The sequence below is a fragment of the Danio rerio genome, chromosome 21 (genome assembly GCF_052040795.2).
Source record: "Danio rerio strain M-AB ecotype USA chromosome 21, GRCz13ab, whole genome shotgun sequence".
In the NCBI taxonomy this organism is placed as follows: domain Eukaryota; kingdom Metazoa; phylum Chordata; class Actinopteri; order Cypriniformes; family Danionidae; genus Danio; species Danio rerio.
The window spans coordinates 21,370,398-21,397,152 of NC_141041.1; the positions used below are offsets into that span (position 1 = coordinate 21,370,398).

The 26,755-nt window shown below is 33.0% G+C and overlaps 1 long non-coding RNA gene across 1 annotated transcript; it reads left to right on the forward strand.

Moving 5' to 3' along the window:
• The first annotated feature begins 3,834 nt into the window (after positions 1–3,834).
• On the forward strand, positions 3,835–11,783 carry LOC147831898 (uncharacterized). The gene is made up of 2 exons (XR_015520270.1): positions 3,835–3,989; positions 9,993–11,783. It is a non-coding gene; the product is annotated as an uncharacterized LOC147831898 (long non-coding RNA).
• The last annotated feature ends 14,972 nt before the right edge of the window (positions 11,784–26,755 follow it).

The following is a 26,755-nucleotide window of genomic DNA, read 5'->3' on the forward strand; positions in this document are numbered from 1 at the left end:
TGCGGCTCTATTGATGCATTCCTTCCAATAGACAACAACAGGGTAGGCGGCATCTAATGTAAATATCTATGAGGACATGCGGCTAAAAATATCAATGCTATCTTACGGCAAATCATAACTTTTTAATTCATTGGCTAATTCAAATGAAATCATGCAATCACATTTGTACAATTTAGTACGATTTGCTTATCGCCCAATGGAGGTTGGGTTTAGGGGTGTGGTTAGGTGCCTCTCCTTTTTAAAATCGTACAATTCTGTACGACTGTGTACGACTGTAACATATATTCTCAATCAATTGTAGCATATAATCTACCATGGTTGCGTTTTCTTGTGAGATCAGGCTGAATAGAAATGTGTGTGTACTTTCAAAAGATTTGATAATTATAAGACTATTTTACTATAAGAAATTATACTTGATCATATCAGATTATCATATCATATTATCAGATTATAATGATTTCTGATGGATCATGAACCCTGGAGTAAATTCAGCTTTTAATCACAGATATAAATTGAATGAAAATCCAAAGCTTAAATGTTTCTCAATGCTACAGTTTCTATTGTATTTTTTAAACAAATGAATGGTGAGGAAAATAGACTTTAACATTAAAACAAAACAAACACCCTTAAGTTTTGGGCAAGTATTCGAATAGACTGGATCTGACAGACAATGTTAGGTGGCAAAAAAGGTGTCACTTCATTTCCTCTTCTTGGCTCAGGAGTGGGTGACAAATGCCAGACACAGGAAGCCTTTGCTCTTTGTGTGTGTGTGTGTGTGTGTGTGTGTGTGTGTGTGTGAGAGAGAGAGAGAGAGAGAGAGAGAGAGAGAGAGAGAGAGAGCAGAGGAAGCAGACAGGAGATCAGAGCTTAGATCTTCACTTCACCATTGAAATGATTCTGGTGGTGTGCCTTCTTTTACATAATGAAATTAGTTACTTATTTGATTCAGTTGGATTAGATTTTAACATAGTTTAAACAGTTTTTCTTAAAAGGAAAGTTCTGTTCATAGAATATTTCAAATAAAATATTATATTTATATTATATTTATAATTATTATATAATTTAAAAAACCCATACCTCAATAACTATGGTAGCTAATGTGGTAAGAAAAAATGATCTGTTCAGAAGCATTTAAAAGCTCACCATTTGTTTTGAGAGATTTGTACTCAAAGTTATTCTAAAACACTTATGGGATAAAATCAAAATTGATAACTATTTGAAAAATAGGAGTATTTATTCATCCATATTTATAGACGTATTTTTCTATAGGTGGATTTATGCTTAAATCATTCTTTTATATTCCTTTGGCTTAGTCCATTTATTCACAGCAGAATGAATCACCAATTTTATCCAGCATATGTTTTATACTGCAGTTCCCTTCCAGCTGCAACCCAGTACTGGGAAACACCCTTACACACTCATTCACACACACACTATAGCCAATTTCATTCATTCATTAATTTTCTTTTCGGCTTAGTCCCTTTATTAATCAGCGGTCGTCACAGTGGACTGAATCGGCAACTTATCCAGAATATAATTTACGCAGCAGATGCCATTTCAGCCACAACCCACCAATGGGAAACATACACCCATACACTCACACATACTCATTTGCACACATACACTACGGCCAATTTAGCTCATTTAATTCACCTATTTCACATGTCTTTGGACTTGTGGGGGAAACCGGAGCATCCGGATGAAACCCACATAAACATAGGAAGAATGCAAACTCTATGCAGAAATGCCAACTGACCCAGCCAGGACTCGAACCAGCGACCTTCTTGCTTTGGAGTGACAGTGCTAACCACTGAGCCACCGTGTTGCCCTTGCCTAATAAAAATTATCCATGCCTGATAATAAAAATATATATGTTTTAACCTTGAGCAAAAATTTCTAAGGAATTGTTTTCAGATGTAGAATATAGAGTATTCGTTGGTTGTTTGTTTGTTAATACTATCTTGTTTGACAAAGGGATTAAGTCTTGAAAGGCAAATCTGCAAATCACTTATTTTCAGAAAGTTGGTGGAATTAAGATCATTAATGGATCTTTTTCAAAGCATACATCTTTGTGCAGTGTGCTAGATTATTATTAAAATTATACTAAAATAATTTTCAGAGGTATAAAGTCTTAATACGCACTATTGCCATAGACCAGTTTATTTGCAGAATGTATTATTAAGATTCATTCGTTCGTTAGTTTAATCATTCATTCGTCCGTTTGTTTGTTCATTCATTTGTTTGTTCATGTTGTGCACCGTCGTGTAAAGCAGACAGTATTTCACCAGCATGGACCATGCCACACTGTGAGCTAGACTTCATTGTAGGCATGTAGAGATGAAAAGGATTGGTAAGGGAACAGTGGGATGAAGGGGAAGGGAAGTAAGAGGATGCAGCTCATTCGTTTGATTTTTCATTCATTCTTTTTTGGAATTAATTTGTTTACTTGAACATTTTTTCGCAGTTTGATAGACTTATTCTTAAAATTATAATAAAAAACTCCAAATAGGATGAAATATTGAGAAGCCAAATTTCAAATAAAAACTGTGTTTTCAGTATGTGTGTATTTATAAATGTAAAATGCTAATAAAAAATATCATCTATTAATTGCCAGTGTGCCAGTTCAAAATTAGTTCACTAAAAAGTATTAATTCAACAATTTTGCATTTAAAGTAACTTTTTTTGGAAAATTATTTATTTCTCCATCACTCCCTCCTTCTTCCTCTCTTTTTCCGGTAATGTGACTTTGGAGAGTCTGAAATGAGATTGAAATGGACCAGATTCACCACAAGTTGAATATAGAGTATTTGTTCAGTATGTATTTATGTATTTTAAAGCATAGCTCTCTACAATTTCTTTGTAAATATTTTCTTGTTTGACAAAGGAATTAAGTCTTCAAAGGCAACACAGCAAATTATCTATTTTGAAAGAATTTGTGGAATTATTCATTCATTCATTTTCTTGTCGGCTTAGTCCCTTTATTAATCCGGGGTCGCCTCAGCGGAATGAACCTCCAACTTATCAAGCATGTTTTTACGCAGCGGATGCCCTTCCAGCTGCAACCCGTCACTGGAAAATTTGTGGAATTAAGATCTATTTATTTTATTTTATTTATTTTAAAAAGCATATACCTTTGTGCGACAGTGTATACTTAAGTGGGTTAGATCATTATTAAAATACAAAATAAATATACAAAAATAATGATCAATGGTGTAAAGTCTTAATTTGCACAATTGCCAAGAAGTACAGCAGATTTAACTGATTTTTATTAAGATTTGTTTGTTCGTTGAATTAGTTTGTTTACTTGCATAGATTTTTTTCACAATTTGTTAGACGTATCCTTAAAGTTATAATAAAAAAAAACTCCAAATGGGATAAAATATTGAGAAACAAAATCACAAAAATCCTGTGTTTAAGGTATGCATGTTAATTCATTAAAATAAATGTAAAATACTTATAAAAATCATCTATTATCTGCCAGTCAATATCAGTTCACTAAAAAGTATTGATTCAACAATTTAGCGTTTAAAGTAACTTTTTGTGGGGGAAAATTTTTATTTAAAAAAAAACAACTGTTCTTCCACTTTTATTTCCCCATCACTCTTTTCTTCTTCCTCTCCTTCTCCGGTAATGTGACTTTGGAGTGTCTGAAGTGAGATTTACATGGACCAGATGTACTGTTGAGGATTGAAGATTCTTTTACTCTGATGGCTTGTGGAAAGAAACAATAATAGGCTAGAATAACAGAGCAGGATGTTGCGATTTATTGTCCAAATGTTACTAGATTGGCATGCTGTTCGGATGCCTTTCAGGCCAGTCTTTCTATTTTGGGCCAGTCACACGGTGTAACTTTGTCCTGGATGATCTCAGTCTCTCGGGGAGTGCAGAACGATCAACAGAAACAGATAATAGCAGGAGAAAGTGTAAGAGAGAGTGAGAGAGGTCAGGAAAGCAGATGTTGAACTTTCTCTAGAGAATCTGTCACATAGGTGAGGTGTTGTTTTCATATCGTTCACAGTTTTTCTTTCTTTTAAATTAATACAATTTCAGCTCTTTTCTGAGAATCTTTCTGAGAATAGTTATTGCCTTAAATGACTTTTAAATATAAGGTATATTTAGTTTTAAAGTATATGTATTTATCTATGACCTATCTATGATTGCATATTTTGCACATTTTTGTTACATCATAAATGTCAACTAAATCTTTTTTAATGCAATACATAAAATTGTATATAACATACAGATGAAGGCAAAATTATTGGCTACCACTTTATTTTGATGGTCCGTTTGTTGAATTAAGTTACAATGTATCTACAAGCCAACTTATTCTCATTAGATTATAATTAGACTGTTAGATTGCAGTTAGGGGTTAGGGTTAAGGTTAATGTAAGTTGACATGTACTTGCAAAGTTTCTTATAGTTAGTTAAATGTCTGTTGAAGGAGCAGTATCAACAGATATTAAACAGACAGTCTACTAATACTCAATTGGAATTATTTTTCAAGTAATGTTTAACAGAGCAAGAACATTTTCACAACATTTTCTATGCATTTTTTTCTGAAGAAGAGAGCATTTTTTCTTTTAGTTAGATTTAGATTGGAATAAAACTATATTGTACGTGTATGCATGTATATATGTATATATATATACAGTTGAAGTCTGAATTATTAGCCCCGCTGAGTTATTAGCGCCCCTGTTTTTATTTTCCCCAATTTCTGTTAAACGGAAAGATTTCTTTCTAAACACAATAGTTTTAATAACTCATTTCTAATAACTGATTCATTTTATCTTTGCCATGATGACAGTAAATAACATTTGACATTTTCCAAAACAATAGTTTTCAGCTTAAAGTGACATTTAAAGGCTTAACTAGGTTAATTAGGTTAACTAGGCAGGTTAGGGTATTTAGGCAAGTATATAAATTAAAGGGGCTAATAATTAGGACCTTAAAATGGTTTAATTTTTTAAAAATACTTTCATTTTAGCCAAAATAAAACAAATAAGACTTTCTCCAGAAGACAAAATATTATCAGACATACTTTGAAAACTTTCTTGCTCTGTTAAACGTAATTTAAGAAATATTTAAAGAAGAAAAAAATTCAAAGGGGGGCTAATAATTCTGACTTCCACCCTTCAACTATTTTTAAGTAAAAAAAAAACGAAACAAAAACAAATTTAGGGTGAATACTATTTGCTCCCTTGCTACAGAACAAATCACATGACTAATTTATCTAACTTGGTGACCCTGATTAACATATGTAAATCTTTAAGCTGAATACTAGTATCTACTAGTATCTAGCCACTTGCTCGCTGGGACTTGTGGAGCTGCACATCAATGGATTTGCTCTTCAGTGTTTGGACTTTCAGCAGTGAAATTTAAACCACACTGAACTGAACTGGACTGAAATAAAATTCTGAAAACTGGACTGACACAGTTTCAATTTACTAGAACTTCTATGTTAAGCTGCTTTGACACAATCATTGTAAAAGTGCTATAGTAAAAAAAAACATGAATTGAATTGATTAGTATCTTGCAAATGAACTAATAAAATATTATGCCATTTTATAATTATTTGTCATCATGGAAAATGCAAAGAAAATTATTTATTATTTATTAAAACTATTGTTTACAAATGTGTTGAAAAAACTTTCGTACATTTAAACAGCACTCGGGAATTATTTAAAAAGTATTACAATTGTATATGAGCGCTAATAATATTCGTCTTAACTATTTGGATGCTGGATACATTAAAAATTTATATATTCATGTACTTTAACAGTAAGTAAAAGGATTTAATGTAACATTTTAACTGTTGGAGCAAAAAAAAAAAAAAAAAAGTTCCCACAGCGCCTACATGCACTTTTCTAACAACCTGCAGCAACATCACCCAAACACGTGCCAATATGCATAAACTGAGCGCTGGCAAAAGGCAGCAAACATGTCTGTAATTCACCAGCCAAGGCTAAAATGACCTTGGAATATAAGCACGCATCTATTTTAGGATGTTTATTATTCTTTGCTTTTTGTTCTCACTTGTTTGTCGAGTGCACAAGTGATGCAGCTTGAACTAACTGTGCCCCCAGTCACAGACAGAAAGCCTTTTAGGCTTGTATAGTTTGTTTTGATGATTTGAGAGTTGTGACTCAGTAAAGCTGGAGGTAATGATGATGATGATGGTGATGGTTTGGAGCTGGATGTGGATGGGATGCATCACAAAAGGGGCTGTGGGTAAATAACGACCTTGTCTTTGATTTACCCTAACAGACGATAAAAAGCTAAAGTAAACACATCTGGCCTTGTTGGTGGAGGCCGATCAGGACAGGAAAGAGAAAAGTAACACCTTTACTGGCAGTAAACAAGCCGTCAATTACAGCAATTACTGTACTGATTTATTTCACCGAATTCAATGTTCTGTGCTGGGAATTGTGTTATAAATGTAGCTTTATTTTAGCTTTTTAATGCATGTACTGTTCAAAGAGGGATAGTTGTTAAAGAGGGATGTACTGTTAAAAGGATAGTTCACACAAAAATGAAAATTCTGCCATTATATATTTTTCTTCCACTTGTTCCAAACCTGTTTGGGTGTTTTTGTTCTGTTGAACACAAAAGAAGGCATACTGAAGAATGTTGAGGGGAAAACACCCCCTTTGAATTTTATAGTATTTTATGTTACTGTTATGGCTGTTTTTTTCCATTAATTTGTATACAGTTGAAGTCAGAATTAATAACTGAATTAATAGCCCCCCTGTTTATTTTTTCCCCAATTTCTGTTTGACGGAGAGAAGATTGTTTCAACACTTTTCTAGACATAATAGTTTTAGTAACTAATTTCTAATAACTGATTTATTTTTTCTTTGCCATGATAACAATACATAATATTTTAATATATCATTTTCAAGACACTTCTATTCAGCTTAAAGGGACAATTAAAGGCTCGACTAGGTTTATTAGGTTAACTAAGCAGGTAGGGGTAATTAGGCAAGTTATTGTATAATGATGGTTTGTTCTGTAGTCCATCAAAAAAAATATATAGCTTGAGGAGGCTAATAATTTTTACAATAATATATATATATATATATATTATTATTATTAAAAACTGCTTTTATTTTAGCCAAAATGAAACAAATTAGACTTTTTCCAGAAGAAAAAAATATTATCAGACATACTGTGAAAATTTCCTTGCTCTATTAAAAATCATTTGGGAAATATTTAAAAAAGAAAAATAAATTCAAAGGGGGCTAATAATTCTGACTTCAACTGTATATTTTGAAATATTTGCACATGATATATTTACATAGTATACATACAATATTGGATATAGTAATATACTGTACATTTGTGAAAATATTATATTCTTATTTTTTATTTTTTATTCCTTTATTATCTGTGTCTTTGTCCTGTCCCTGTAATTCTGTTGCACTGTAGATCATAAAAAAGCAATCCTTGTTTGTGTAAACATACCTGGCAATAAAGCTCTTTCTGATTCTGATAATAGGGTAACTATGATGAGAATCCTCTTTTATAAGCTGTTTGGACAGAACTGTGTGTAAGTTTAGTGTGTCCACAGTCACATTGAGTTGATAAAAAGACAACAAGTCTTTTTTTATTTCCTGGCATTAAAATAGGATTCAAATCCCTCCCATATTGAGGACAACTGCAACGTGACGTAGGAGTGCAGTTTTTCCACACCCACCGAATTGATTGACAGCTGCATATTAACATGTCTCCGTAGTAATGTGTATAATCATATCAACAAGACAGGATGTAAACAAAGCAACCATGATTAAAAGATCTGTTCAGCTCTCTGTGATCATCAATCATCATCAAATGTGATCAAGAATGAGTTTTACATGTTTAAAACCTTTTTAAAACAGTGCATGTTTGTAATAAATTACAGTGATTTTACCTTCTTTATCACCACAGCTGCATGTCAGTACAATTATAAAATAAGACGCTTCAATCCCGGTTTGTGAACGTTAAATCAGGTTTATTTTGTACATTAGCATAACAGATATCCATACAGCAGTGGCTATTAACATGTATCCTGTCACATTTGCTGTGTAAAAACAGTGCAAAGTTAAACGCATGCACTGTGTGTGTCTGTGTGTGTGTGTGAAATTTGTAACAACATTGTGTGACTCATTGCTAAAGGCTTGAATTAACAGCAAAACAATTACATAAAATAATCATTGCAAAGTTCTTACTGTATAGTACTTTTTAACACGCATTACCTGAGATTTGCTTTGTCTGTCACAGTGCTGTTTATCTGACGCTGCCGAGGCGGAGATTGAGGCACACTCTGACAGACACATGGGAACAGAGGCCGGGGAGAGGCCCGGGCAAAGGCCACAAAAACAGCTACGCCGTGTTTAGATCAGAAAATACAATATTCTGAAAGGTATAATAAATAATCTGATTAGTGTTTTGAGCTGAAACTTTACAGACACATACTGGAGACACAAAAGACTTCTCTTACATATTGATAAAGGGGTAAAATAGGTGCTCTTTAATAATTTGATGATAATTAAGGAATCTTTAAGTTATTTTCAAGACAAACTGTCCATAAATACACAAACACACCAACATTCACTGTAAAAAATACTGGATTCCACACAATCAATTTGTGTTGAGAGAACATGAAGGAATTGGGTTTAACTATTAGTTTTTTACAAATTTAATTGGTTTAACCATAAAATAATTAAGTTGTCCCAACAAAACCTCAAGAGTTGTGTTGTTTCCAATCATTCGAAATAAGTAGTTTGAACAAGCATCAAAAGTGTTATTTTTTACATTTTAAATATATTTCTTTGAATGTTATTTTAAAGATGACTTGATATAATTTGTTACTATTCAAAACATTGAAGCTTTTGTTTGTAAAAAATCAGAAAAGGTTTATCTTACCTAAGGCAAACACATCTGGCCTTGTGGGTTTGAACTGATCAAAACAGGAAAGAGAAAAGTTTCACCTTCGCTGACAATAAACAAATTAACATCAGTTACAGCACTGATTGATTTAGGAGTCTGGATGGCACGAGGAATGGGGAATATATGTGGTTTTGTGGCAAAAGGCTTTGTTCATGATCTGTCTCAGAGGACAAAAGAGGGCATAAAAATAACAAATAAACAATATCAGTATGCATGTGTGAGCTTTCGTAAAAACAAACAGGCTAATTGGTATGTATGGCGAAAGCTTTAAAACAGGTACGACACCCGAGAGCAATGCATTTCAGGGCGAAAAAAGCTTTCAGTGGCCTTGAAAACACCTGAGAGGACTTTGAATTTCACTAATTCTTGCTTGAAGATCATTTAGGATTTTACAGTTGAAAGTATATATGTTTTTAAAGATTTTTTTTTATGAAAGAAGTGTCTTAATCTCTGCATTGATTTAATGGGAAAAATACAATAAATAGTCTAAAATATTGTTATTAGGATGTTTTTTTTTAAAGATAATTAAAAGATATTTTATAATGCAATTTAATTTTTTTATTATTATTTATTACAAGATCTATTTATAATATAAAGTAAATATAATATTTACATTAAAATATTAAACATATATATATATTATATGGAGATTAATATTTAACATACAAAAAGGCTACATCCGAAATTACAGACTATTCAGTAGGTATTGCATTTAAATTAAATTGCACTACTCGATTCAATTCAATTCATCTTTATTTTTATAGCGCTTTTACAATGTAGATTGTGTCAAAGCAGCTTAACAAAGAAGTTCTAGTAAATTAAAATTGAAACTGTTTTCAGAGTTAAAGCTCAGTTTAGTTCAGTTGAATGTGATTTAAATTTTACTGCTGAAAGTCCAAACACTGAAGAGCAAATCCATCAATGCACAGCTCTATGAAGTCCCAAACCAAGCAAGCCAGTGGCAAGGAACAATAGTTTACCAATTGATGAAAAGAAGGAATAAACTTCAAGAAAACCAGGCTCAGTTGGGCATGACCATTTCTCCTCTGGCCAAATTTCTTCTGTAGTCTAGGCGCCAGGGGCTGGAGAACGCTGGACGTTCATCATTGAGAAGCTGCAGGTGTGAGGAAGGCTCCATAAGAAGACTCGTTTGTCACTGGAGTCTTTCAGGAATCAGTCTCATGCTCTCCACTCCTCCATGACCACCACAGCATCTGCTCAGTAAAAGGCCTGATCCAGGGTTATGGAGACATCTAGAAGTCCTCTATGGTTGGCATCATCTCTTCTCAGGACTTGGAGCACATCAATGGTGCTGCAAAATCTCTAGAAGCCTTGGGTTGGGTATCCCCAGGTGGAACTCGACCGTGGGAGAAGTACATTCTATACAGTATTAATGTGAGAAGTATGAATGGAACTCTGACTTACTACATCCATCATCTTGTCATCATCACGTGACCTTTACCATGTCAGTTGTGTCGCTTCACTCCCATTCAAGAATTCTCTTGTGGTGCATCATGGGATAGCGTAGCATCTGTTGGATGCGCACATCAGAATCTCGCCGGAAGTAGTAGGTCATCCGCGTACTTCTCGCATACTGCTTTTCGAATTCAATGAATTCAGACATACTACACAGCTTGCATTCTGTTTATAGTGTACTATATCGTATAAAGATATGGAATTTTGGACATAGCTAAAGATATCTAATCTATAATTTTCATATTATAATTTTATGTTTAAAATGATGTTACTGTCAAGGCCAGTAAATAGAGAAAAATCCAAACGCAGGTGAAGACAATGATTTATTGTAGAAGGCAAAAAATCAGACAGATCAGTCTATAAGCAAGAATGCAAAATTGCAGGAGCCAGGAGTCCTGACAGTTACATTTTGAGATTTTTTTTAACTCTCTAAAACACATTTATTTTATTAGAAACACACAAAAACTCTGATTCTATCTTTTTCTGATTCAATTTTTTTTTCTGATTTTATTTTATATAAACTGAGCTTTATAAAAAGCATGACTTACATAAACCTCACCTCTGGGGTATATTTAGAAGTATGCAGAAGGACTTTTAATTTTTCAGTAATCTGGGTAATACGCTACTAGTGAACTGTTTGCATGTACAAAATCTGCACATTTAAGGTCAGTTTTCTATAAAAAATCAATGATCTTCACTGCCTGGTTAAGACACGATATAAAGTGGGTCTCAGAATATACAAGAAGCACTGCATTAAAAAAAAATTCCAGCGCCATATCTCTATTAATCTATTAATTTTAGTCTAAAGGTTATTTTTTTATTGTATTTTTTCTATACGTTTTTTGAGCAGTTTGGTCTCTCAGATGGATTATTAAAGATCTCAGTATAATGTTCTTATCGTAATCTTATTGGAATGAATGCTAATCTGAAAATATGCAGAACAAAGCAGCACTGCCAATTCAGAGATAAACCATAACAAACAGCTTTAGAGGGGAGTGTAGTTTGCAGGATGACAATACCAATAATTGCATGTTTGATTAATGTAAGCAGGATGAATGTTATGTTTTAATTTAGCACAATGATAATGAACAGCAAATGGTTCTGGGAATGATTTGCTCTATTAATTTATGACCAACATGCCAACATATGAGAAAAGTCACGTCAAAATGTTTTAAATATCCAGCCCATAAAAAAAATATTTTTAGAGTTATTTTAGGTAAGCCATTGCAGGTTAATAGCAAGTTATAGGGTTAAAATAACGTAATAAGTATCCCCTTATTTCTTTAGTTGATTGACTTCATTACGAATTTCAATTTTATTTGTTTTATTACAAGATTTCTTCAAAAACACTTTAAGAATTAAATAAGGCATTCATTATTACATTCATTGTTATTTGTATACATTTCTAGCACAAAAACAAATCTGCACATTAAATGAAAATAAATGAAACGTCTTTTTACCACTCCATAATTTAGAAATACAGCAAACAGAAAAAAAAGAAATAAAGTTCAATTGATTGTAGAATATAATGTTGTATACAGTACAACCATTCAAATTAAGTTTGAACACACTGTAAAAAGCAATTAGTTGACTTTACTTAAAAAACACAAATAAGTTAAAACCAGTTTACTCATAATTAAAATGTACTCTATTTATCTGTACACCACCTGACAACAGTCTTATTGTTGATCCCAGTTGTAAGAGCAACCAATAATAACTTGATTTCTAGTTGATCATTTGGAAAAGTGGCAGAAGGTAGAAGATACTGCAGAAGACCTACTGGAATCCGCATGGATCCAATATTCTTACAGAAATCAGTCAAGTTTGGTGAAGGAAAAATTATGGTTTGGGGTTACATTTAGTATTGGAGCATGCGAGAGATCTGCAGAGTGGTTGGCAACATCAACAGCCTGGTATCAAGACTTTTGTGCTGCCCATTGCATTACAAACTACAGTAGAGGGCAAATTCTTCAGCAGGATAGGGCTCCTTCTCATACTTCAGCCTCCACATCAAAGTTCCTAAAAGCAAAGAAGGTCAAGGTGCTCCAGGATTGGCCAGCCCATTTACCAGACATGAACCTTATTTAGCATGTCTGAAGTAAGATGAAGGAGGAGGTATTGAAGATGAATCCGAAGAATCTTGATGAACTCTGGGAGTCTTGCTAGAACGCTTTCTTTGCCATTCCAGATGGCTTTATTAATAAGTTATTTGAGTCATTGCAGAGATGTATGGATGCAGTCCTCCAAGCTCTTGGGAGTCATACATATTATTAATTATTTTTCCACTGCACCTTGACTTTATATTCTATACTCTACATTATTTCTGTTAAGTAAAAAGACTTTTGTCTAAGCAAAGTCAGATCTTACTGTCCTAATTAAATAATTAAAAATCAAGGCATGATCATATTTTATTTTGGTGAAATAAGCGTAATTTAGAGGCCTTTGCCTTTCATATAAGCCACTTCTTACACCAAATGATCAACTAGAAGTCAAGTTATTATTTGTTATTCCTAAAACTTGGATAGGCGACAAGACTTTTGTCGAGAGTGTAAGTTTAGCCGTAGAGGAGATTTATGAGCCAGTGAAGGAGAAAATCCAGAAAATTACCTTAAAAAATGCAATGTTATGAAAAAATGTTATGATAAAAACAGTAAAGACAAAATACTTTTATGTTTCTTCAACTTATTTAAATAAGTTAAAAAGGTTTTAACAATTTTTAAAAATGTTATACAAGTTTAACTATTTTTAGTCAGTTTGAATGATATGTTGAGATTATTAGAAAAGTTAATTTAATTAAAATAAAAACAAAAAAAAACAGCAAGACTCAGCAGACATTATTGTATAAACAGTTTATAAACGTTTAAAGGCTATTTTGATTATAATGTTTTCTTACCATTATACTTAAATTTATGAAACTTTACGCACTTTATGAAAACCCAAAAATCTTAAAAATTGACAAGTGGATAAAACAATATCTTTGACCCTTGAAACACAAAACTAGTTTTATGCCACGTGTATATTTTAACAATAGTCAAATATACATTAAACGGATAAACATACATTAAACGGATACATCAAAAGTATAGATTTTCCTTTTATGTCACAAATCATACAAATTTTATTCAAAGATAATTTTCCATGAAGACATTTGTTAATATCCTTCTGTAAATACATTAAAAATTAAATTTTTAATTACTAATATGCATTGCTAGCAACTTTAAAAGAGATTTTTATAAGTATTTAGATTTTTTGCACCCTCAGATTCCAGATATTCAAATAGCTGTATCTCAGCCAAATATTATCCTCTCATATTAATGATATTATTTATTTAGCTTTCATATCGTGTAAATCTCAATTTCCAAAAAATCTGACACTTATTTTGCAGGGTTGCATATCTGTTTGGCCTTTAGCATTAAAACAGCTGCATTATGTAAATAGATAAAAAAGGAAGTTTTTTTTTTCAGTTTCCTTGTTAAACCACAACCGGTTGGGTCTTACATAAATCTACAAGTCTGTAAGACTGGATTTAAAACACTTCAGCACTCAAATATCTGCTCTTAGGTTTCCAAGATAGATTCAAGGCCACTATAACAAAGCTCTTTTGTTGTGTCTTTACCAGTCTCTTCTAAAGCCTTTTTTCCTGGCTCTGATTTCTGTGGTGAGTCAGTGAAATGAACTGGAAGTTTTGACAGACTTCATTTCCACTGTCCTTACTCCTTAGACATTGCTCATCTTTTTTTGGCACCTGGCAAATATGTGAAAATGGAGTCATTCGTATCTTGTTAGAAGTATCTTGAGGGTTGTGGTCAAGTTGTTTAAGCTATAACCTTAACAAAGTGACCACTGTTAAGTTGTTTTAACAGCCTACATGTGATTGGCGTCAGTCCGGGTGAAGGACTCCGCAGCATAATTGAATTGTAAGGAAAATTCTATTGCTTGGCTTCAGTGAGAGCGATCAGCATTTGCTAGATTGGATTAAGGAACAATATGATGATACTGTAGTCGCTCGGCACATGATTCTAATGCTACCAAGAGAAAGATTACAATGCATGAGCAATAAACAGTATGAATGGGTATTTTTGTACTTCCTTTTAGAAAATATGCACCAGAAATGCGCTGATGGGTATTTAAAGTGCAGTTTAAAATATCACAGAGCCTCCTTTTGGTAAGACGAGTCATCAGTAATTAGGTTTTTATGAAAAGTACATTTTTTTTCAAAGTTCACACAAAAAAAAACAAAAAAAAAAAACTTAAATGCGAATTAGCTGTTTCCATCAAGTTGTTAGAGGTGCAGACTGTAGTATTGGTAACCTAGTAACCAAACTGACCAGGAAAGCATAATAAAGTCATGTGGGTGCAATGTTAATTCTGCAAATGTATGTCTGTCTTTGGTTATTTGTAACTCTTTGGTCATTTATTATTTGTTTCTCATTTGCATCAAATGCATTTTTTTTTTTTTTTTACAAATAAAGGGATTTTTTTATTTGGCATTTACATCACTTGTTTCCCATGTGATATTACAAAATGCACTATAACACGAGGTGACAAAAGATATTGTCATGCATTATATTTGAATTTAGAGAATTCTGTTGAATTGAACTGGTGTTTGTAGCATTTCTTTTCTGTGGCAGTTGTGTGGATATTAGCATGTCATATGCAATTTGAAGTTTTGTTGGAGAACTGCACCCATACATCTCTGGAATGGCAAAGAAAGCGTTCTTGCATGACTCTCAGAGTTAATCAAAATTTTTTGGATTCATCTTCAATGCCTCCTCCTTCATCTTACTCCAGACATGCTCAATAAGGTTCATGTGTGGTGACTGAGCTGGCTAATCCTGGAGCACCTTGAAGTTCTTTGCTTTCAGGAACTTTGACGTGGAGGCTGAAGTTTGAAAAGGAGCACCATCTTGCTGAAATGCCCTCTTCTGTGGTTTGTAATTTAATGGGCAGCACAAATGTCTTGATACCTCAGCCTGTTGATGTTGCCATCTACTCTGCTGGTCTCTTGCACGCCCCTATACTGAATGTAATCACAAACCATGATTTATTCCTTCACCAAACTTGACAGATTTCTATAAGAATCTTAGGTCCATGTGGGTTCCAAAAGGTCTTCTGCAGTATTTGTGATGTTTGAGATGCCGTTCAATAGATGATTCATTGGAAAAATCAACCTTCTACCATTTTGTTTTTTTTAAATGATCAACTACAAGTTATTATTTGTTGATCTTACAACTGTGATCAACAACAAGACTTTTGTCAGAAAGTGTGCTCAATAAATAGGAAAATTATTATTTTGATAATGGTACGTTAAGATCAGAATTTCTCAATGTATTTGTTATATATTCTACTTTAAAGAAAAAGAAGAATCTACTATACCATATATACTATATAAGAATATATACACACTATATATGTAGAGTATCTAGAAAAACAAAGAACCAGCATTTGAATTCTGCATAGAATTATGCTTTTTTGAACCTGCACTGTAAAAAAATATTCGTATTCATAACCATAGCAGTTTTTCGGATTAGGAGATGAATGCTTTATTTTTTTTTATTTTATCTCGTTATTTTATTTGTTTGAATTGCATTATGAGACCTTGATCTTTTTTCCAACAACTTTTAACCTTGAAAAGTTTATTATTAACATTTTTAATGGTTTAAAGCATGGGGTCACCAATCTCGGTCATGGAGGGCCGGTGTCCCTGCAGGTTTTAGCTCCAACTTGCCTCAACACACCTGCCTGGGTGTTTCTAGTATACATTTTAAAACCTTAATTAGCTTGTTCAGGTGTGTTTGATTAAAATGATGATGAAAATCTGCAGGACACCGGCCCTCCAGGAACAAGTTTGGTGGCCCCTGGTTTAAAGTGATCTATTTGGTTGGTTACAATACAATTACAGAACAAAAACCTTGTAAAAAAAAAACTGCCAGGACATTTTACAGAATTATTTGTCTATATATTATTTCGAGTTGAACTTTCAATATTAAAAAGTTGACAGAGCAGAGATCTAGGTCTAATGCAATTCACAACTGTAAATAAACGGTAAACACTTGTGAAATCACAAAATATGAAAGCTGTTCTTTAACATATTTTTTTTACAGTGTGGAATGATTAATATATAAAAAAGAAAATGGGTACACAAATGTTTGAATGTAGGTTTGAATGAATATTTTTGCGAAAAAAACTAATAAAATTGTAATAAACAGAAAATTAAGGATGCTAAACAATTCAAAGGCATTCAATTTAAACTTTTGTTTGTTATCCTTAAGATGACACTTTTATGTTAATGAATATAAATGTTTAATACAATTATTGTAAGAATGCATCAATTTCAAGAAATATTGTCGAAGAAATGGGTAAAAACCTTGATTATTTCGCTGATGGAATGTCAGTTCTGATAATAACTATGAAGTGTTTAATTTTTTTCAGCCCTTATATCTAATGCATTACTAACACTAAGCAGGGGCTAAGTGGACCATGCTATCCGTTCAACCCTTGAGTCCTTGTCTGAACACGTTCCAAATTTTATACAGAGACATTGATTCAGACAATGCATCAGTCATACAGGGGACTTTAGGATAAGACTTTTTTCAATGGGTTTTCAATTAATTGCTTTTCCTGATTGAGGAGACAGGAGAGTAAATGCTCCTGGGATGAAAAATGACACTATTAAAGAGACAGTTGTGCCACTCTTTGAGTAATCGGTTGTAGTCCATGACAGGACTAGCTGCCCGGGGAGACAAACGGCACGGGGCTGGAGTTCACATGGTTCAGAGAAAGCACTAAAGAGAGAAAGAAATGCTCAGATTTACTCACAACAAAACTATTTTTCAAATTTAAGTGTTTGTTTATGAGTAAAAATAAGTTAGAAATACATTTACTACAAGTCAACACTGATGAGGGGGATGTTTAAATGAATATGTGCACTTTACTTTCAATAACAAAAAAAAATACACAAGTAAAATTGCAATGGTAAGAAGACAGCAGTTAAGAAAACGTATGAAACATACGAAATGTGCAATGTTGATATTTGTACGCGCATATTCAAGTAAAGTCACACTGATTTATAGATCACACTTTAATTTCTACTATTAAGCAACTCTTCATTCATGAATGTGTGACATTGACAGACTGAGCAGAAGAAATGAACAAGATATTTTTATCCTTAAAGAAAGCGGATGCAGAGTTGAAAGATGTTTATGAGGCAGAGCAAACAATTCTGTAAACATTTTGTTTCAGAAGCTCTTTTGAAATTCAAAAATGAACAGCAAATGCACTTTGTATTGGCCTGATTGTGTTCCAATTTTCTTTTTGAGTGTATCAGGGGTTGGATGGTTGAATAATTTACTTAATGTTGTGTCCAAAAAATATATATATATTAAGGCATAGGTTTACTAGAAATGACACCATAGTAACCAATAATGAATCAATCGATTTGCTAACCATAGTTTAAACTGGCTATTTAATTGGTTATCAGCATTCAAATCATTCAATTCATTTATTTCTATAGCGCCTTTACAGTGTAGATTGTGTCAAAGCAGCTTAACATAGAAGTTCTAGTAAATTGAATCTGTGTCAGTCCAGTTTTCAGAGTTGAAGTTTATTTCAGTGTGGTATAAATTTCACAGCTGAAAGTCCAAACACTGAAGAGCAAATCCATCAATGCTCAGCTAAGTGGCGGTTCTAAACCAGAGTAACTGGGGGGCCGATCAGGGGCCACTTGTACTTTTGTTTAGGGGGCACACTTTCACAGACATCACAAACTACTTATGCAATTATTTTTTTCATGCATCACTCTGCAGTCTTCATAAACAAGCTAATTAAATAACTTAATGTTAATTTATTTAACAAGTAACTTTGTATTATATTAGGATAACACATTTCTTACATTTAAGAACATCATGGCACATTTGTGTACCTGTAAACTTTAACAGATACAGTTGAAGTCAATTTTAAATTAAAACACTAATGAGGGTGATGTTTAGATGAATACCTTAATTTAACATAATGTTTTCAAAGTGATCTTTAACAAACCAAAGAAATTTTCACAGTGATTCCTATAAAACAAAAATAATTTAAAATAAGTCTTATTTCTTACAGTTTCTCTAGAATAATAGCAGTTGAATTTTTTTAAAAACAGTTTTAAGGTCAGTATTATTAGTCGTCTTAAAAAATATTTACTGTGTATTTTTTGATCGTCTACACAACAAACCAGTTACACAATAACTTGAGTAATTATAGTTAACTTTCCTAGTTAACTAAACCTAGGTCTTTAAATTATACTTTAATCTAAATCAAAGACTATAGAATACTTTAAAGGACTAATCTTGCAAAATAACTTGTAAAATATTATGCACTGACTGGCACCAGTAAGATAAAAACTTAGTTATTAAAAATTAATTAAACTATTATGTTGTAAAAAATCATGTGTTTGAAGACTCGTGCTTTATGTTACAACTGAAATCAAAAACGAATGAAGGCAAAACTAAATGAGAATATTACTTTTACATGAGCTTGACTGAAAACTAAATTTTATCATCATTACTTGCAGACTCTTTGTAAATTCAAGACTGCATTTCCTAACGTAAAACTATATACGCTCAATTTCTGATTAATAATAGCCTATGCATAGCTAAGGACTTCCTATATTAAAAGTTTTGAAATCACTATTGAAAACAAAAGTCTAATATAATCAACAATAAACATTATGATTTTGTTTTTCACAACATGAACATGAGTGAAGTTGAATCTTTTTATTACCTGTGTCAATTTGCGCTATAACTTCTGACAAATGTGTGAAACTGATGCGCGTATCAATGTCACTGATAGAGAGATCAGAGTGAGTGAGTAAAGCAGAGAGAGTGAGTACCGAGAGCACACGAGGGAGGTCTCAGTCATATTTTTGCAGTCTGCCACCGATAGCTGATCTCGCTTTTCTGTGGCGTTTTGACACAAAAATACGCTTCCAAAATTAGGGCGGCCAGAGGGGGGGCAAGCTTCTCTCATTGCAAAAAAGATTTTTTATAATGGAAAAATGTGCTTAGGAGGATTAAAATATAACTCACACTATAGACAGAACTTTTTTGAAGAACTTTTCACTAAAAGATTCTATTATTGCATCACTGTGTAACATCTTATTAGTTGTTCCTGGCACCTGTAATTTATGTGTAAAAAGAGGAGAAGAACTAAACACTGGAATTAACCAATGTCAAATTTAGTCTAATGCCTCTGCATGTTTTTGTAAATGTCTCCACTTCTGTTCTTTGAAGGAATGACACAGGTTTTAAACCTTTCTCATGAATGAATGAATGTTAGGGTGTTTTCATGGCCTTCAGTTTAGCTAAAGCCAATTGCCCCTCTATATCACTTGCCTTTGGCTGTGCGCACTGGAATGTGACACAGGAACTGGAGAAAATAAAACTAAATCGCTCTTCCTGCTCAGTCCCCTCAGTGAAAAATGAGTTGCCTCAGCTTTATAATTGATTTGATGCTGATTTTTTGTCTAGCAATGAGATGGGCCAAACCTGGAGGGCAAGGAGTTTGACTGGAATACTTAGAAAAGCAATACATTTTGTTTGAGTCTTAAGCTGTTTTTGGCATGACCTACATATGACGTCTATGTATACTCAAGGTCTGTGGGAGTGAAATTGACTGGATGCCATCCAGACATTGCCCCATTTTTTCCATTTGAGCTAAATGAAATTTCATAGTGGTGTTTATATAATAAAAGTTGGAAAAAAGAAATAAAAAATATATAGAACCTAGTTCCCAAAGTTATTGTTCACTTTATTACTCTCTTCAATATATAACTTGAAATTTTATTTAATTTAGTTTGCCCAAACTTGACTCCTACTTTAAGACTCTTTAAAAGACTATATTATTGGCTCTATTTGTGTGTATTAGTCCAAAGAACATTCTCACTTTTTAAAATGAATAACTCTTCCTTTACTGATATTTGAAGGGATGGTTAACCCAAAAAGAATTTTTTTTTCACAGTTTCTTTAACCTCCATTTGGTTCAAACCTGTTTGAGTTTCTTTCTTCTTTTGAACACAAACCAAGGAAAATATTCTAAAGAACTTTGTAAAAAGCAGCCGTTGACTTCCATAGTATTTTTTGGCTACTTCAGATATCAGTGACTTCTTTTTTCCACTGTCCTCTAGAATTTCTTGTTTTGTGCTAAATTTTAGTAAAGAAATTTTTATAAAAGAAATTTTCATTTTTGGATGAACTATTAATGACATGTTCAATTAAAATAGACTCTAGTTTTTTTTTTTTCTTTGACCTACATTTACTTCAGATTGCAATTTTTGAATTACGTGATTCAAAAAAAAAAAAAAAAGGATATTGTTTATTTTCTAAAATTTCTTAAAAGGTCTACTTTTACAATTTGACACATGCAAACCACTGCAGAAATGTTCTAACCAACAGGCCCATGTCATATACAGTACCGATACTTTATGAATAACCTACTATAAATTAAAAGCATTAAACGCTATGTTTTTAGTTTTCACAAGCTTTTGAGAAATAACATAAATTCCGCTTTTAAATAATAGGTCACCTATAGCTTTCGTCATGAGCCACGGCTGTGTTTAAAATAACATCAATGTTTTCAAAGTGCACTACGAAGGGAGCGCAATTGTAAACGTGAAGATCGCTAAACTGAACTGTAAAAATACTTTGAAAGCAAATCACAACTAAGAGAGATGATTTAATGCTTTTTTTAAAAATGTAATTCCATATTTAAATGTTAGAATATTCTAAACGAATAGGGCATATAGGGGGATAACTGGGAATAGAACACAGCCAAGAACTATGATTCCAACTACAGCTCCAGAGATGTGGTTGCAAGCCTACAAGTTTGTGATGCAGTTTGCGAATGTTCGTTGAACGATGGAATTGGGAAATGCCAAATTAACGAACTATATTTGTAACTATGGAACTTGCGACCTTAGTTGGCTAAGGATGGTTTTTGGAAGCGCACCCCAGGGTATCTGCAGGGTCTTAAAAAGTCTTAAAATGTCTTGAATTTCAAAAACAAAATTGTAGACCTTAAAAAGTCTTCAGTTCACTGAAATGTTGTCCTTTAGGTCTTTAATCATTTCTTCATTTTTCTTTGTTTATGTAAAACTACCCAATCCATGCAACACACATCCAGTCACCAAAATTTAATTTTAATATAACTTTTTGCGAAACTGTTATTATAACTAATTAAATTTAATTGAATTAATATTATAAGTCTGCTGTCCATACACTCATTTTTTAAATATGTGGCTAAGAAATAATTTGATGGGGCAAGTACATTTTTTTTTCTGCTGGCCCATTAAAAAAATTCTAAGCATTTAGTCCTATATACATCTGAAATGTAATTCTTCATGGTCTTAAAAAGGTCTTAAAAAGAATTTGACTTGGTGAAACCTGCAGAAACCCTGGTTAATGCACATCATGTTGTTCTTATCCCGTGGCTAAGCAGTTCAAACTGGCATTTGTCCATTTTCCTCACTCAAACAGGTCAGCCTGGAGCCTCAGGTTAGCTGGTATTTTAGTCCCAGTGCGGCACAGGAAGCCAATTCAATCGTTGATAATGGAATTGACCTAAACCCCGGGGGCTCTGCTCTCTCTGTCCTTTTCCTGCTGTGATTGGTTAAAGCAACCAGAATTTGCTCACAGCAGGCTGGCGGGGTTCATTTAATAACACTTACTGGAATAGGTAAATAAATGTGATGGACAAAGAGAGTGATACCGTCGATATAGCCAATCGAATCAATCACGAAGCTCAGGCAACTTGGAGAACATCTGATATTTGCCACTAAAAAAATGATTGATTTTACTTTACTGACACTGGGGTTAAATATTAGGACTTGTTATTCAGAATCTTAGGTCCTGTTTACACTAATGCGTTTTAGTTTTTAAACTCTTTTTTTAGAACGAAAATGATCCACGTCTAGACTGGCGTATCACCGTCCGAAAAGATCTCCATCCACATAAACTGCTAAAAACGCAGATCACGTGACCATACACACTCTGCTATGCATAGCAGCGTATCCGGATGTCTGAGTGCCAGGCAGTCAGCGGGTGCTTTGAGCACACACTCCCCAGGTAAGAGCAGCTCACGTCGAACAGTTCGTCAAGGATCTACCACTGATTTCATCTCACTAAAGTTGTTAAACTTGAGTTAATTAATCTTGTGTTTATCCAATGACTCTTTGGTCTTTTAAATCTATTACTTGTTCTTAAGTAACATGTTTTGGCTGAGCACAAAGATAAGTTAATATATTAATTTATTTAACTTTGTACACTAATTCTGCACATTTGACTGTGCTATTTTGTAAACCTATTTTACATTATACATTTATAATGGCCATTATTGATTATTGAACTGATATTTAACGAAAGAGATGGGGTATGTTTCATGTTTTTCAATAAAAATGAAAGGAGGCAGTTCTGTTATAGGCTTCGTTTTGTCATAAATGTGCACACAGTGAAGATAACGCTAATATAAATATGCAGCTACACGACGCCTCAACATATTTGGTCTGTGAAGATGTTAATATCAGATTGAAATAGGCAGTTCCTTGTATAATGTTTTCATTTTATTGTTAATAAAGTGACACAACTTTGCCAGGGTGATGTGAATGACGTTATAAAGTAGCCTAAACTGTTCCGTTTGAAGATTTACCCAACATGTCCTCAGGAGTTTGTTTTCCATATCAAACTTGTGAAGTCTGAACTTACAAGGGAATAAATGAACTTTGTGCACTTAGTATTGAGAAAATGCTCCAATCAGCCATGCCTCTGTTTTCAAAAGTCTCCATTTTCCCCCATCTACACTGACACGGAGCAGCAGCGTTTTAAAACCAAAATGGCCTTTTCAGTGTTTCCAAAAAGCTCAGTTTTCACGACTCCAAAACTCCGGGGTAGTGTACACTACCACGTGAATGGAAGGCATAACCATAGGAAAACTTATGCATTTTAAAACTAAAATGTATTAGTGGAAGCAAGGCCTCAGATTTTGTTGTAGCCAGTCATAAAAAAAAAAAAACAGCAACATTTTTTTAACTTTGAGAAATAAGATCTCATAAGCTAGGTTTATATAATGCAGTATTAAACAAATATTGAAGTGTTGTATCAGAAAGTGAGTAAAGGAAACATAAAATTTAGGAAAAAAATTTAGGTTACAACTACAGAGTTAATAATAGGCAATTTGCCAAATAAATACTGATTGCAAGACCATTAAACTTGGTTGTTATAATTACAGTCTTGTCTCCATTATTCTTGACTTATTTTATTTACCGTTCTTTGCAAAGCTACTAATACTATCATCGGCAGTTCAAACAACTTGATGGAAACCTATTTAATAGGAGTAGGAATATATCTAACATTAACTACCACAAAGCTGATTCCTTTTACTTCTTTATTTTGTGAATTTTTAAGAATTTTACCTCATATTATGACTGTAGTTTCTGTTATTTTTGCCTTGCTTTTTAATTTACTTCATTTATGAAACATGATACACGTTTTTTTTAATTTGTTGGAAAGATTTGTTTAACATTAGAATGGAAGCCTTGTTCTGTTGATGCTTATTGTCTGTCAAGTTGGATCTCTGGGAAGACAGAGTGGGCAATCACCAAAAAACCGTCCATATAACTATTTCCTGATGGAGACTAGAGCATTTCCTGTTGGGTTTTCCACGTAATTAGCATATGAATTGTAGGCCTGTGATGTCTGCTGCAGAGCGCCTGATACCTGCAACACTCTAATTAGAGATAACCATTTAAAGGAGGGTCATCCTGTTGCAGGAACATCTGGTTCCTCGTCCACCTCCTGTCTGGGGGGAGGAGAAACCGAGACACACCAAAGAAAACGGCCACACTTCCTGCGTCTGGTTGACCAGCTCAACTAGAAGGTCATTGCAGGAGGCGGGAAGCTAATAAAGCTTCCATGCTAGCTTTTTGTGTACGCGGAACCATGAATACAGTGACCTTTCCTGGAGGAATAGTGGGATTCCTGCTTATTATACCACAATTGAACCTGGGAGAGGAGGTGGATTGAGTTGTTGACTCGTAAAGGCTGAGAAAATGTGTGTGAAAAACATTCGGCGCTTGAAAAAGGATGAGAAAGACACTCATTTTTAGTGTGGAAATTAAATGTAAATGACATATATGCCAAAAAACTAGTATGACTCACCATTTTTTTCAGATATTTTTCATATATAGCTTCATCTTTGCAAATATGTAAACAAACTGTAACAAAATGTAAAACTTAAACTTTCTTTGACTTTGACTTGCTTTTTATAATGTAAAGCACAATTTTTTTGTGCCATGAAAATCAAAATGATTTGATTATAACTTGTGCTTATAACTTCATATAATGAAATTGAAAATCATTGCTTTTGCAGTGTTTAGGATATGTTAAACAACCCATGTGGAAATCTGATATATGGCCATATATGAACATATAGCTAATATATTTGAACATATTTGCAATTCTGTTTGGTGAAAAAAAATGAAAATGGCAATTTTTTGCAATATTTTGAAATATATGTTGCATATATGACATGTTCTATGTATGTAAATTTCAAACATGAACTCGTATGTCATTTATATTGCCATATATCAGAGTTCTATATGCTAAATGTGCTGTCATTTTAAACTGTCAGGCAAAGATAAGGGATTCATTCAAATTAGTCTTTCATAACCTGATGTATAAAGTCTTTAGTCTCAGATATACTTCACAATCAAGAAAATGATCATAAATGTGTCATTTTATTGACCATCGGCTGTAAATTGCAGAGCTTTTGTTTTGTTTGGAAATGAAATGTAAATGACATGCATGTGCCAAAAACTGTGGTATGATTCACAATTTTGTTTATATATGAATCACTTCATCTTTGCAAATGTCTAAGCAAACTGTAACAAAATGTAAAACTGAAGTCTTCCTTGCCTTCTTAATTTGTTGAAAGTCTGTTGAGTTGTTTTGTTTATTTTTTATGAAAAGGACATTTTTTTGTAAAATTTTGTGAAAATCAAAAGGATTTGATAATAACTTGTTCTCCCAAAAGCTGTAATTACACCATTAATGCCATTTTCTAAATGTCATCATATAAAAGACAGTTTTTAGGATAATGTTGAACAACTCATGTGGAAATCTGATATATGGCCACATAGGAACATATAGCTAATATATTTGAACATATTTGTAATTCTGTTGGGTGAAAAAAAAAATGAAAATGGCCATTTTTGCAATATTATGAAATTAATGTTGCATATATGACATGTTTTATATATGTGAAATACAAACATGAACTCATATATTATTTTTCTATGTCAGACTTCTACATGGGAAAGCATTGTGTGGTGTAATTTTAAACTGTCACGCAAAGTTCAAATTCGTTTTTCATTACCATATGTATATAGTATTTAGTCTAAAATATACTTTACAATCATGAAAACGATCATAAATGTGTCCTTTTATGAACTGCTGGCAGTGAATTACAGAGCTTTTGAAAACTCATAGCGCTATAATCGTTTCTTTATTCAATGCTGTTTTCGCACCTCACTTTTCTTGTGTTGATTTTGTTAATGACAGAAAAGTAAACAGCGCAGATTTGCATATTCATTTTCAGCAGCCTGGGTGGCATCTGTCATTAGCATGTCATTGCAAAAATGTCCAAAATTACAAAATTTGCTGGTTGTAGTTCATTTAACGTCCACCGTTAAAAAAGAGCTTCAAATTATAATGTACATAGAGTTACATTAATTCGTCAATAGTTTTGAAATTAGTGAGTTTGTGTGTGTACGTATTTTATGTATGTGTACTGTAAAAAAAAAACCCTGTTATTTTACATTTTTTCCAAGCAGCTGGAGTGCTAGAAAAAAAAACATAAAATACCGACCATTAAACTACAGAAATTAACTGTAAAATAACAGGCAGTAAATTACAGAGATTGAAATTAATGTCTGTTAATTTATGGTAAATGTATGTAATTTCATGGCCATTATTTTACGTTTTTTTTCCAGGCACCCCAGCTTCCCGAAAAAAAAAAATAATAATAATAAAAAGACAAAAATTTACAGTGTGTGTGTGTGTGTGTGTGTGTGTGTGTGTGTGTGTGTGTGTGTGTGTGTGTGTGTGTGTGTGTGTGTGTGTGTGTGTGTGTGTGTGTGTGTGTGTGTGTGTGTGTGTTTGTGTATGCATATAAGTGAGAGAAATGAACAGGAAATGACTTTTATCTGTAATGTGTGTTAAATAATAGCCTCCTTTCTCAGTATTTAAAAATGATCAAGGTTCAGGCACATAGCATGCATTTCACAGGTTTCTTATTCACTGGATCACATCCTTGCAAACAAAAG